This window comes from Orbicella franksi, chromosome 13 (genome assembly GCF_964199315.1).
Source record: "Orbicella franksi chromosome 13, jaOrbFran1.1, whole genome shotgun sequence".
NCBI lineage: Eukaryota > Metazoa > Cnidaria > Anthozoa > Scleractinia > Merulinidae > Orbicella > Orbicella franksi.
The window spans coordinates 20,323,279-20,335,825 of record NC_138157.1 but is presented as its reverse complement, the minus strand read 5'-3'; the positions used below and the strand labels follow the sequence as shown (position 1 = coordinate 20,335,825).

General features: G+C 38.4%; 1 protein-coding gene across 4 annotated transcripts in view; it reads right to left on the bottom strand.

Moving 5' to 3' along the window:
- LOC145464897 (putative G-protein coupled receptor No18) overlaps positions 1 to 10,382 on the bottom strand; it is a 33,559-nt gene extending 23,177 nt beyond the window's left edge. For 2 of the 4 annotated variants that reach the window (XM_081448706.1, XM_081448708.1), the window contains exon 1: positions 617 to 3,921. The gene's annotated coding sequence lies outside the window, so the exon portion shown is untranslated. Of the gene's footprint in view, positions 1 to 616; positions 3,922 to 8,818; positions 10,088 to 10,363 lie in introns of those variants that run through there. The other 2 variants (XM_081448705.1, XM_081448703.1) reach the window with 2 other exon arrangements.
- Between the last annotated feature and the right edge of the window lie 2,165 nt (positions 10,383 to 12,547).

Sequence of the window (12,547 nt, the reverse complement as noted above, 5' to 3'; positions counted from 1 at the left end):
ATTTTGAGGAAAATTTTATAATATTGTCATGTTGAAGACAACAATATTAGATTTTATTTTACTTTTAACGATCGAGAAACTGGTATCTAAATTTGCGAGAAGCTTGTCTAGAAATCTCTCTCAATTTTATCGGCGAAGACGACTTTTCGCATCGCTTAGCGAAAACAACACAATAATTAAATCCACGAGAAACGTGATTCACGGTGCATGGGTGGTTTTGCAAATTCATTATTTTAAATTGTTTTATTTTCGGACTTCAAAGTCATGATATCGCAGTATATTATTAGCTTTGTGCGCGTGATAAGTTCGATGAGAAAGGGCTTAGTTCGCCTGAAATTTCTATGAAACCTCAAACAACCGCTCAATAATAAATTCATATGGTCGCCCTTTTAATAATTTAAAAATTGAAATGGTTTGATAGAAGCAAACATTTTAAACACAGGTTGATTCGTACCTTAGAATTTCGGCGTGGAGGTAGACTTAGCAAGAAGTCTGGTTAAAGTTTGTCGTCACACATACCAGACAAGGTCAAACCCTCTTGTTTGAATTTACAGTATACAAGAGAAAAAATGCTTGCTAGCAATTAAGCCGAAAATTCCCTTAGAACCATACATACCTGGCGTTCCTCTTATTTCGTTCTGTTCCAGCCTGCCCTGCGACCTAAGTGAAATTAATTGTTTTTCTCCGATACTGATAAATGTAAAGGCGTTTAAAGTATCAGATATGTACGGAGGACTTTTGGAGGGAAAATTTCCTCTGATTATTGACACGCGAGACGTAATTACTCGGCTTTAGAAAGAAAAAATCTTAAAGCGCCTGCATTCATATTGAAATGAGAAAAATAGATCACCGTCTCGTTTGAGATTTTGTGCGAATACAAATTAATTAACAGCCAGTTTATTTGTGTTTGCTCTTGTAATAACAGACTAGCCACCTTTTCGATTTCCTGGCGCAATCATCCCAGCAAAAGGGCTAGATTTAAACAATAAAAAGAAAGATACAATTAAAAGGCTCTTTTAAAGTCTCTTCGCGAATTCTTGCGACTTCGACATTCGTGTTTAAAAAAGAATGTTTGATAGCTGTCCAGGAAAAGAATTCATGTATCACTCAAACACAACTAACAGATGTAAAAGTTTAGTGAATAGATGTTAAAGTTGATTTTTTAAGGCTCAGATCACAAGGATTAAAAATCGACGAAAATCAAACCGGAATGTAAGGCAGCAAATTTATAATTACGAAATAGAATCCCCCTCCAAAGCTTTAATCAGTTTTTTGCAAGCCCTCTGTACAACGTGATATTAGAACAGTAACAGTGCAAGACTTGGGAAATACAAAAGAACAACCCTGGCGTTTTCGTTAGTTTTTTAATCCAGGGAAAAGCAAATTACTGCTGGCTCTGTAATCACGCAATTTCTTGCTTCTTGAAAAGACATTTTAATGTTTGACATGTAGGTGTCACTCATGGGATCGCAATAAGAGTTAATTACGCCGGCTTACAATGTATGCGGCATTCCAACTTTACTTAATTTTCAAAAATTTCCTTTTCTTTGTATTACAAAAGTCATGTAAAAAAACGAAGATTGATCGGCTTTGTCGCTTTGATATAGTTTTGGTTTAGGTCGTGCACCAAGCACGTTTTGAACTTAATATTCACACTTTAATTTCCAACAATAGTTGATCTTTTGACCTCCGTTCCTTTGCGGAAAGGATGAGAAAATGATGTTACGCTCTTCTTTGTATCATTGCAATTTATTTCATCAATGGAAGAAACGTGCAGATAGGCATTTGGAACTGGATTCAAATTTTCTGCTCAGATTGCAATATTCCTTTCAATTTCATTGAGGTATCAGAAGGTAAGGTTTATTTATTTGAAATGTCGTTTTTACCTCAAATACATGCGTTCTTCTAGCGTGGAAAAAAAAATTTCACTGTACAAAAAAATCCCTTTATTCCATATGTGTAAAAACGAAATTTATCGCACGTTTTGGAAAAATGAACAGATGTAAAGAAATCCGCTGAATAGTTCCGTCGAAGTGCGCAAATGTCCCGGGGGGGTACTCCCTTATATGGGCTATATAGGTATGTGCGGCCCCAAAGGGTAGGGGTTTTCAGCTGTTTTGGTCATAAATAGGGCATCGATTTTAGCTGATTTTGGTCATAAATAGGGTATGGTTTTTGCACTCTAGCCTTGCTATGGGTATGTTTTTAAAAAGAAGCCACTTTTTCGAAAATCAACGAAAGCCCTTCACAAATTATGTTTACGGTAATTAAAATAGGGTTTCGAATTTTTGGTCAGGTCATAAATAGGGTAGGGAATATCGCAGATTTTGGTCATAAATAGGGTTAGGGTTTTGGGAAGCGGACCGCACACCCCCACCCGATTTTCTGGGAGTACCCCCCCCCCGGGGGGGGGGGGCAAATGTATCCCTCATGCACACGAGTCGCCTCCTATGTAGTTATTTCATGAAACCCCTAAATTCAGACAAGTTGTGTCTGAGTCAGTGAATAATAATTTTAAAATAAAAGTAAATATCAGTATTATCCTCTGGTGATGAATTCGAAGACGAAATTCATTTCAGACCGTCACAAAGGTATCATAAAAAAAATTATTTGCCAGCAAATAAAAGCGTTTATGGCTTCTACCCACGCTCCCGGCGTTACTTTAAACATAGTGTAAAATTTTCAACCAGGAGTTTAAGATAATGAGGAAAGCTTAAGGTTGGGAGTACTGAAGGGTCGAACTAAATGGGGACGGGGTCACAAAGTATAAACTTGATTGAGCAATAGTCACAAGACCATCACAACACAATCTTGTGACTTCAATAATAATAGCGAATTCATTGGTAATAGTCACGAGTTTCACTTGAAAATATAAACTTAGCCTCGCTTTCAGCGGTCGGTATAAGACGTGGCATGTTTCTCGAGTTCGTCCTCTTTGTCTCCAGACCAGACACACTCAGCGAGTTCGACTGTCCCCGGTATAGCCACGATAGATCACTGGATCACAGCCTTTCAAGCCTTTGTAGCGATTTATACTGTGCAGTTTCCGAACGACACACCCGCCTTATGACCTAAAAAAATTGACGTAGGTAGAGCTTCATAGTTTTAATTTTGGGAACAAGGGAAGACGACATAAATAAAGAGGTAGTGACATCAACGAAATATTGACGTGAATTTTGACACTGTGAGCGAAAATGTATACTTATGTTACAATTAAATAATATTGATTCTTTCCTTTTTGAAATAAAATAACAAGGTCATTCGTGACTCTTTCTTGGTAGGAGGTAATAGTAACGTTGAAATGGCTCTAAGATAATAACTGGATATAAAGCAACACAACATGACTGTTTTTTATAACTTTCAGTTTAAGGTGGGGATGAAATTCTGTGAAAAATTCGTTTTGTTTTTACCGGAATTTGTATCTTAAGGTATTGAAATTTTATTTTGAGAATTTCTGTTACTGTAAATTCAAAGCTCGTTTTCTTAAAACGAGTTATTTTTGCCCGCTTTGAGAAAAGATATTTTGAGAAGGATAAATATATTGATTCAGATGAGGCCTTGAACTGTACTGTATTTTAATTCCAAGCTTTCGCCGTTTTACGGCATCATCAGGGAATAGGATTCAGAGGGATTTTTCTAATTGAGCAGAAATTTTCAGGATTTGTTGCTCGGACTAAGTTTTGTGTTTTAAGCCAAGAACTTTTCCATCCAGTGCATCTTGTAGAAGTTATGTAGTGAAACGTATGTTGGATTTTCTGTATCAAATTTAACTGGTCACCATTTCATGTGCTTTTAACTTTTCAAAAATCTCTCTGCTTAAAACAGTAAGCTATTTGTCTTCTTTTAAAACATGTAAAATCATTCATTTTGATCAGTGTTTGCAGGAATTATCTTTTCTCATCGATCGATCGATTGACTGATTGATTGATTGACTGATTGACTGACTGATTAATTGATCGATCGATCGATCGATAGATTGGGTGATTAAATAACTGACTGACTGACTGACTGACTGACTGATCGATCGACTGATCGGATCGATCTATCAGTCGCTCGATTAACGTATTGATTGATTGATCGATTGATCGACTGATCGATTGATCGATCGATCGATTGATTGATAATACTTTATCTACCAATAGGAATCTCAATAAAATTGTCGTTTTGTTCATGTCGGATCGCAGAATGTCACTTAAAGTATCAGCACACCCCAAAATTGACCATTTTTCAAAAAAATTGTGTTTCCCCTTTTCAGATAGATCTTATGGTGATCTTACATTTAAAAGAATTATACGGACAAAAATTGATTCTAAGCAAAGTTATAAACGAAAAACGTTCCTTTACATTCACGGCCTCTAGTTGATAAATGTCAACCGGTTGTCACGAGAAGTAAACTTGCATTAAAAAGTCGCGTGACAGATTGCGGCGTAATTTGATTATCAAACGTGTGTGTTTGGTAGTCTACGAGCTGTTATATGTCGTCGAAGAAACGCAAAAGGTCATGTCCCTTTGCAAATGCAAAGAAAGCACCACAGGGGAAAAAGGCCGGGGGAAAAACGTTTCAAAATCATTCGATCAGAACTGATGCGCCAGCTGCTAGTGAGAAAGGTTCCTGCTTCGAGCAGGAGAGGTTGCTTGCACTGGTCGAGAAAGACGTTTGACATTCTCTGAGCATATCTCCCTCTCCGCGTTCTCCGTTCGAAACGGTAACAGTAACATCTCAACTCAAACGGTTCCTCGTTGGTTTCCTTTACGTTGTTTGCGAGTGCGCTCTTTCCTTGTCTGCGGCATCTCTAAGCTAAGACGTTTTGAAAATCGGAAAGAAAAAACAAAATTGAAAATTATTTTCTTACTAACCTGGGCCGTGGTGGAATTCAGATCTTACAAAGGATGATACGAGCTCTATTGTTAAAGTAAAATGAGCCTTCACTTTCTGGATCAACGCGTCATCGTTTCACACTTTCTGTGTACTTATCTCATCACACCGGAAGAACGCCCCAAAGTATATTTTCCTTCGTATCTCGAAACGAAAATTTCAGCGAGTGAAGCACGCATTTTGAGTTTGTTTCCGGCGAGTTTTCAACATTTCGTTGGAGAGAAATTTGGCCGGAGAGAATGTTGTCCGATAATCAGGCCAAAAAACTGTGTCCGGGAATTTTTATTTTTTTGCTTCTTTCAAACGTTATGACAATTTAAGTGAAAAGAATGCATGTTTTATCAACTCTCAAAGTTTAACTGCGTATCAAAAACAAATCAGACAAGTAATCAACACTGATTCCCGACATCGTTTTTTAGAGAAAGGTGTCAAGAAGACATAGCGATGTTAACCGCGTCCTCCCGCTCAAATCCAGTCGGAAACGAGCTTGATTAGTGAACCTCTGTATTTTGGGAAATAGGGCGCTATATTCGGCAAACCTTAATTTTAATGAATATACCTTCGAAATCTACAATGCTGAAGCTTTCAGAAAATACATACATTACTGGGGTTTGCGTCAAACGTCCGACCGTAAAGCGGCGCCAACGAATGATGCTCACTTGGAGTATATACTGATCGTCACGAGTATAAAACATTCCTACCAGGGTGGGGGAGGGGAGGGACACATACCCATGACCTTTCGCACAGAGGTCCCGGGCTCGAGTCCCGGTCTGACAGCTACCTGGATTTGTTTCACGGTAGCCTCGAGTTCAAATCCTCGGCCACGCTTGTAAATAGCCAACTGGTTTGCCTCCGGCCAGTTGGGATTCTCAACAATGTTATGTTCAATTTGAATTATTTATTCGGCCCCACTAGCCTTTGTGCTATAAACACTACCGAGGGTAAATTAAGATTTCTTTTTTATGCTCTGATAGGGTTAGCAGTATGTTCTGATTTGTTCGAAAATGCTGTTCATATTTTGACACCAAATTTAGGGCTCAGCAAAACTGTAATTGTGAACATTTTGTTGTATCGTCAACCTCTTCTTTAGGTGGCATATGGCGAACAAGCTTTTCCTTGGATCATGCGCACTATGAGCAGAGTACCCCTGAGCATCCAAGGTCTTGATGTAAATATTAATCAGCTATGGGGATGATTTTTAAGGTAACTATACACTGGAAAATTTGTTTTTTTTTATTAAATAACCACCATACATCTTTCTAAACCCAAGAGAATAGGCTATTTGGGTAGTGTGACAAGGGATTTTAACTTGGGACCACCGAGACAAATTCTAGCCGGAGGAAGAATGAATGCCTTGAGCCTGGGAGTTCCACGGCCGTGTTCCGAACTTTCATCTCTGTTTCCATCAATTCATAATCACTTGGGGTCAAGCGTAGCAGTTTTCTTAATGACCTTTCAAAAGCTAGCGTCAACTCTTCGTCACACGTGTATTTATAGGTTGTAAGTAAGAAACCGTATAAGTGGGTAAGTCAGTAACTTTATTTAAGTGTCAGGCAGACGAGTGCCAGGCTTAAATATCGAATAAGTAAGGCTTGAGGGAATATTTTCAACACAAATATTAGCGACTGAGAGAAGTAAACGACGTTTCGACAACGTCGGATGTCATTGTCAAGTAAATGTGTAGCTTAGCTTTTGCAATATAAAAGGATCTACAATTGTGCGCATAAGGTGGCAAAATACTAGGAGGGGACACTAACACAAAAAAATTAAAATGAATAACAAGAGCTAATATTATGTTTAAAAAGCTAATCAAAATATTTACTATATAATAATATAAATAAGATAAAAATACATAAGATAAAGATTAAAATACATAAAAGACATTAAGAAACACATTGAGTGCAATTACTACCACAACGATAAGTCAAAATATCCAAGTCAAGTTTGCGAATGTTTTTTTTTTTTTTTTCTTAACAGCTGACAGTATCGGTGCACTTCTAATATTCCTTGGTATAAGATTCCATAACTTAGGCCCAGTATATCTGATAGTGTGCGTCCCATGTTAAGTATTGAAGGGGTAAAAAACTCCTTGTTTAGCGTGGCGTTTTTTTTTTTTTTCTCGGGTCTTTGAAATAGGTTAGCACCTGATATAGTTGAGACATACTTTGTTCTTAACCTTGTACAGGAGAATAGCTAAGTCCTGCAACCTTCTGTTTTGTAGAGTGCACGGATCTGCCATGTCTAATAATCTGTGATACATGTAGCTTGACATTTTGTCACAGTAAAACTATATCATAGCTCTGTGTACCCTTTCCTGTATTCTTTCCGATTTTCTTCTGTCACTAGCACGACAGAAATGCCAGACAAGGTGACAGTGAACAGTAAATTAAATAGGATAGAATGGCAGCTTTGAACAGGTTAAGTTTAGTGCTAGTGGGTATTAAGTTCCTCAGTCTTATTAGAACTCCTACACGTTGGCTGCCTTTCCTGCAAATAGTTTTAATATGGTCTTTGCAGTGTATTGATCGTCGTCTTCGTCAATGATAATTCTCATAGAGTCGTTTTACTTGTCATAATTCCCTTTAAGAACTGTACCAGTTGGAAGCCACTTCAGGAGGGGGGCGTAGGGGCCTATTAGAAACCGAAAAACCGCCCGAAAAATCGCCCAAAACCGCAATATATTTGGGAAATAGTCATTTGCTTTGACGTTATCTTTAGCCTTTCATAGTCTACTTGGCAGCCGTTACGACCCAAATAACGACTGCTTAAGAGACTAGGCTTGTCATGCATTCCTCTAAAAGAAAGAGTTCCCTTGGAATTACAGTTTAGTGCGACTTCAGGGTGTAACTTCCACGGTAAAACCAGAAAAACCATAAAACGCATTGGACAGAAAAATCCGAAATACCGCCATTATTGTTGACAAAAACCGAAAACCAAAGACTAAATTGGAGAAAACTCGCAAACCGCTCAAGACACCAAAACCGAAAAACCGCAGATTTTAAGTGCGAAAACCGAAAAACCGAACCAAAAATCGGCCCAATTCGCAAAACCGAATATCCCAACGCCCCCCTCCTTCAGCACTTACTTCCAGATTAGCTTGAACATTCTCTATATTACTACTCATATCATAGAACTGGTGATCATCTGCAAACATGTTAAAGTGTGTACTAATGTGATAAGTTAAATCATTCTGGAAAATGTTACGGAGCCCTGAGGGTTTCCTCTTGCCTTCTACTTAGCTGTTTGTGTGTTTGATTTTGTCTCTTCCTCGCTAAAATAGACGCGATGAATCGTAAAACTTGTCCCTACGTAGACCGCGTTTTACCTTTATTTATTATGTTTTGTTCGTCATTTCCGCCACCCCTTTCAGTTTCGAAATGTGTTACAACTTCCACGACCATCCACCATTATATGATATTGTAATTTCATTTTCATAATGTAGTAACATCTAAACCTGAAGAAGGCTGGTCTGGTCAGCTGAAATATTGTTTTGAATATACTAAGTTGTGTCAGCCTTGCAGTAGTCTGACTTATCATCGTTTTACTCGCTTCTAAACAGCTTGAAAAACTCTCCAGCGCGTGCCACGCCATCGGTTAGGACGACAAATGTTCAGAAAATTCCCAATACATTCGCAATCGGTACTTATGTGCATGCCAAAGTCTACAGACTGAGTTACTTATTGAGAAACAACATTCTGTTTCTTGCATGCGTAAGTCTGAACAGGGTCCAAATTCCACCTCTTGCATCACCAAAGGAAGGGGATTTTCACGTCTGCCGGCCTGAAACATCTATCTATAGACATTTGGAATTTTCAAACTTTCAATAGCCTGTTTTCGTAGGCTAAACTTTCAATTACATCCACGAATTTAAGAACATTCATGATTTGTTACCGTTTGAACTTGTTTTAATATAAGGTTCTTAAAAGTATTGAGTATGTTTACCTGAGTGCAAGCTTGCGATAACTGATGACCAATTTTCTCTCTGCGGTCGCTGTTGCCTCATTAGATGTAAAGACAAAAGTCAGCAGCTATCTTGCCAGGAATCAGGCCGTTAATTCATTTTACCCTGCAACAGATGCAAATATGTGAAGTAGAAACGGTAGAAAAACTATAGGTCTGGGTCTTGTCTGTTGTTTATCGCAAACGCTGATTACATATTTGTAACATTAGTTTCCATTTGTCATCATCCGATTTATATCTCTCTATTATTAGAGGCTTCCCGCAGTTAATAGCAATTACTCCATTTCCTGTTTCGTTCTACGCCATTTTGGCTAGTCGGATACGTCTGGAGTGCATCCAGACGGCTGCATGTAAATATCACATCCTCCGTGTTCGAGTATTTACACATAAAGAAAGTTTCATCACAAATCAAATGGATTGAGAAAATCCACCCAAAATGATCAAATAGGTCGAGTTTGTCTTAACACCAGAAAAAAAAAGGAAAAAAAAACAATACGAAAAGTACATTGCCACTAACACATTTATTGTCAGTTTCGTCTACGTCTGGCTAAACTTGAAAATAAATGTTTTTTGAGAGGTTGATAATCCATGTCGCAATCTTTGCAGATCTTTTAAAGCATTCGTTTTCTTTCATGTGATTTATGCTCGCCGCTTTCGTGCTTTCTATCTTACTGGAATATGTTTATTTTTTAAGATTTTTGTCAAGCCTCTTGTTTTTAAAATGAGAAAATTTTCGACTGCAGTTAATTTGTCCTTACAATGTCAAAGCATTGTCGAGCAAGCGTGACGTGTGAAAAAAGAAGATCAGTTGTCTCGATGTACTACTGAATTCTCAAAACTAAATGTTTAAAATTTGTGGAAATAAGTGAGGAAAAGTGACATGGATTTCCATAACTTCTGCGTCGTCTCAGTTGTGTAAACAAAAGAGAGATAGTACACGGACAGGCTGAAGGTATAATGGGTAATGGTTCACGTTGTTTCACCAACGCTTTCATCCTTTTTGCCCGCCATCACAGGTCTTCACTGCACTGTAGAGTTGGAGACAACGCACTCTGTGGGTGTATATCATTTGTATTCATTATATCCCAGACTACCTGTCAGCATTGTCGCTTACGCTTTTCAGTTTTGGACAGCCTTTCTTGAAACAGCTGTTCACGTATGTAAAAAAGACACAACAGTAACGATTTCGCTCTTTGGAGACTTGAACCCATCGTTATCAATACCTTAATCCATACTGGTGTAGTTTTGGTACGCACGGGGCTTATGTAGGCGCGCTTGGTCGAGCTTAAACACTCATTGCGAGATTAACTGATTAAGGTGAGTCTGTTGTGTTTAAGAGGCATGCCAGAGTTGGGCTGTTATGCATTAACTGTACCTAAACGTGGTTCAGTTTGTTTACTTACACAAGATCTTCCTCAAAACAATTGTCTTAGAGGTTCCTTGTTGGTGCCATTGTGGAATTTTTTTTCCTCACTATTTAATTGATTGTTTGTTGTTAAAAAATAAACTCTTTACGGGACATCTTACCTTAAAGTCCTGGCTTAACGATCAAACAGTTTCGTGCAACATACGTACATCAAAGTGGGCTCACTTATCAGGCGGTTTGTGCTGAAATTATGACGTGCACGGTCAAGAACTGAAATCAAATACGTCACTGAATCCGTTTGTGATTGGTTACTCATTCCACGCTTACAAACTTTGTTAGCAAAGGTGGCCAAACGATCAAACATTTGTTCGTAATACAGAATGTTGCATGGAACTGTTTGATCTGAATGGGGAGGGAGGCAAAGATGAGAGAGACGGCTAAACGATAAAACATGATGTCCCTCAAAATGTGGGAAAATATTTTTCATTGTTGAGCTAAGCTTTGTTACTTTTCGGCCTCGGCTTTTCTTCTGATTAGAATTACTCAAAAAGGCTTTTATCGATTTGTTTTCGTTGAGACAACGCCAGTGCGGGACGCGACACACGTGGTGCAGCGCCCTTAGTTTGTTGTATTTTCTTCCAGAACGTCGATGAAATTTCCCTTTTCTTCAATCATGTCACAGTAGACTCTAATTCTACACACTATATGTTTTAGAAAAGCGAGCAGCAATATCAAGATCTTTTTTGTCAGCCTTGTTTGCGGCACCCTTTCCATCAGATGGTGTCGTATCAGGTTACCACTGCAACAGGGGGTTTCGAGTTCCGCCGGGAGGGAAGCTGTGAATGCTACGCGCAGCTGATTACTCAAACTGTCTGTCTTGAGGTTTTAACTCGAACAAACTAGACTTCTCCAGTGTATGCCAATAGGTTCGAGAAGAGAGTGGGAACTAACATTCTCAAACTCATTAATTATTCATCAAGTTTTTTAAATAAGAAATCGTAACGGTGACGGTGTTTGAACTGATATTAAATAGTATAAATATTTCTGTTTTGTGATTTAACTTAGCTTCTTCGTTTTCTCTTTGGTTTCAGTTTCGATTGACCAAACACTCAAGACAGTATTTTACCACATTTCCAAACACCTTTAAGGTCGTCAAAACTACTCCGCCACGCGTCTTCTTTTCAACTCACTTCTCGATGTTTGAAAATGTGGTAAGACACTGTCTCTCACGTTTAGCATAATACCTCATTCAGTGATTCGTCGCCTTTTTAGTCAGAACATCAGACTCGGTTACCTTTAACATTGTTGTAACAATCATCCACATCAGGGAGGCGAAGACCCTTGCGGCGTTTAACACGCAGTTTTATTATTATTATTATTATTATTATTATTATTATTATTATTATTATTATTATTATTATTATTATTTTTATTATTATTATTTTTTTTATTATTAAAGATTCGCACAGCTATTGATGATATTGAAGCTGGTTTCGTCATTGGCTCCGGGCAACAACAAGTTGCCTAGGGAAGACAAGAAACACCCCTTGTTTGCTTTTTCTCTTCTTTCTACATCTCCAGCACCTTTCTAAGAATTCTTGCCGACCCCAACAAGGCACATCTCTGTATCAGTCCAACAGGAATGCCCACCTCAGTGGCTCTCAGATTGTCATTCAATCTCAGTGGTATTGATCCCAATGCTCCCACTACCACTGGAATAACCTTTGTCCTCACACCCCACATTTTTCGAACGTCTCTTGCTAGATCTTGATACTTTTCAACTTTCTCATCTTCCTTCTCTCTCACCCCATTATCCTCTGGAATTGCCACATCTATAATCTGACAGCTCTTGTCTCTCTTATCAATGATACCAAATCCGGTCTCCTAGCCCCTATTTCATGGTCTGTTCGTACACTGAAGTCCCATAGAAGTTTGTAATCCTCATTTTCAAGCACACTGTCTGGAACATGGTCATACCATCTCTCCTTTCGTTCAAACCCACATTTTCCTGACAGGTCCCAATGGATTGCTCTAGCCACGTTATCATGTCTCCTTTTGTATTCTTTCTGTGCCAGTTTCGAGCACGAACTTACAATATGGCTAATGGTCTCGTTACTCTGCTTACAGATTCTACATTACAGGTCATTCTGTGACTTGTCAACCATCGTTTTTATATAGTTTGTTCGTATTGCTTGATCTTGTGCAGCAATGATAAGAGCTTCTGTTTCTCTCTTGAGCTTTCCTTCTTTTAACCAGGTCCATGTTTCCTCACTTCTTTGTTCTTCACCCTGACTTGCGAACTGTCCATATAACGGCTTTTCTTTCCAGTCTTGAATATTTTCAGT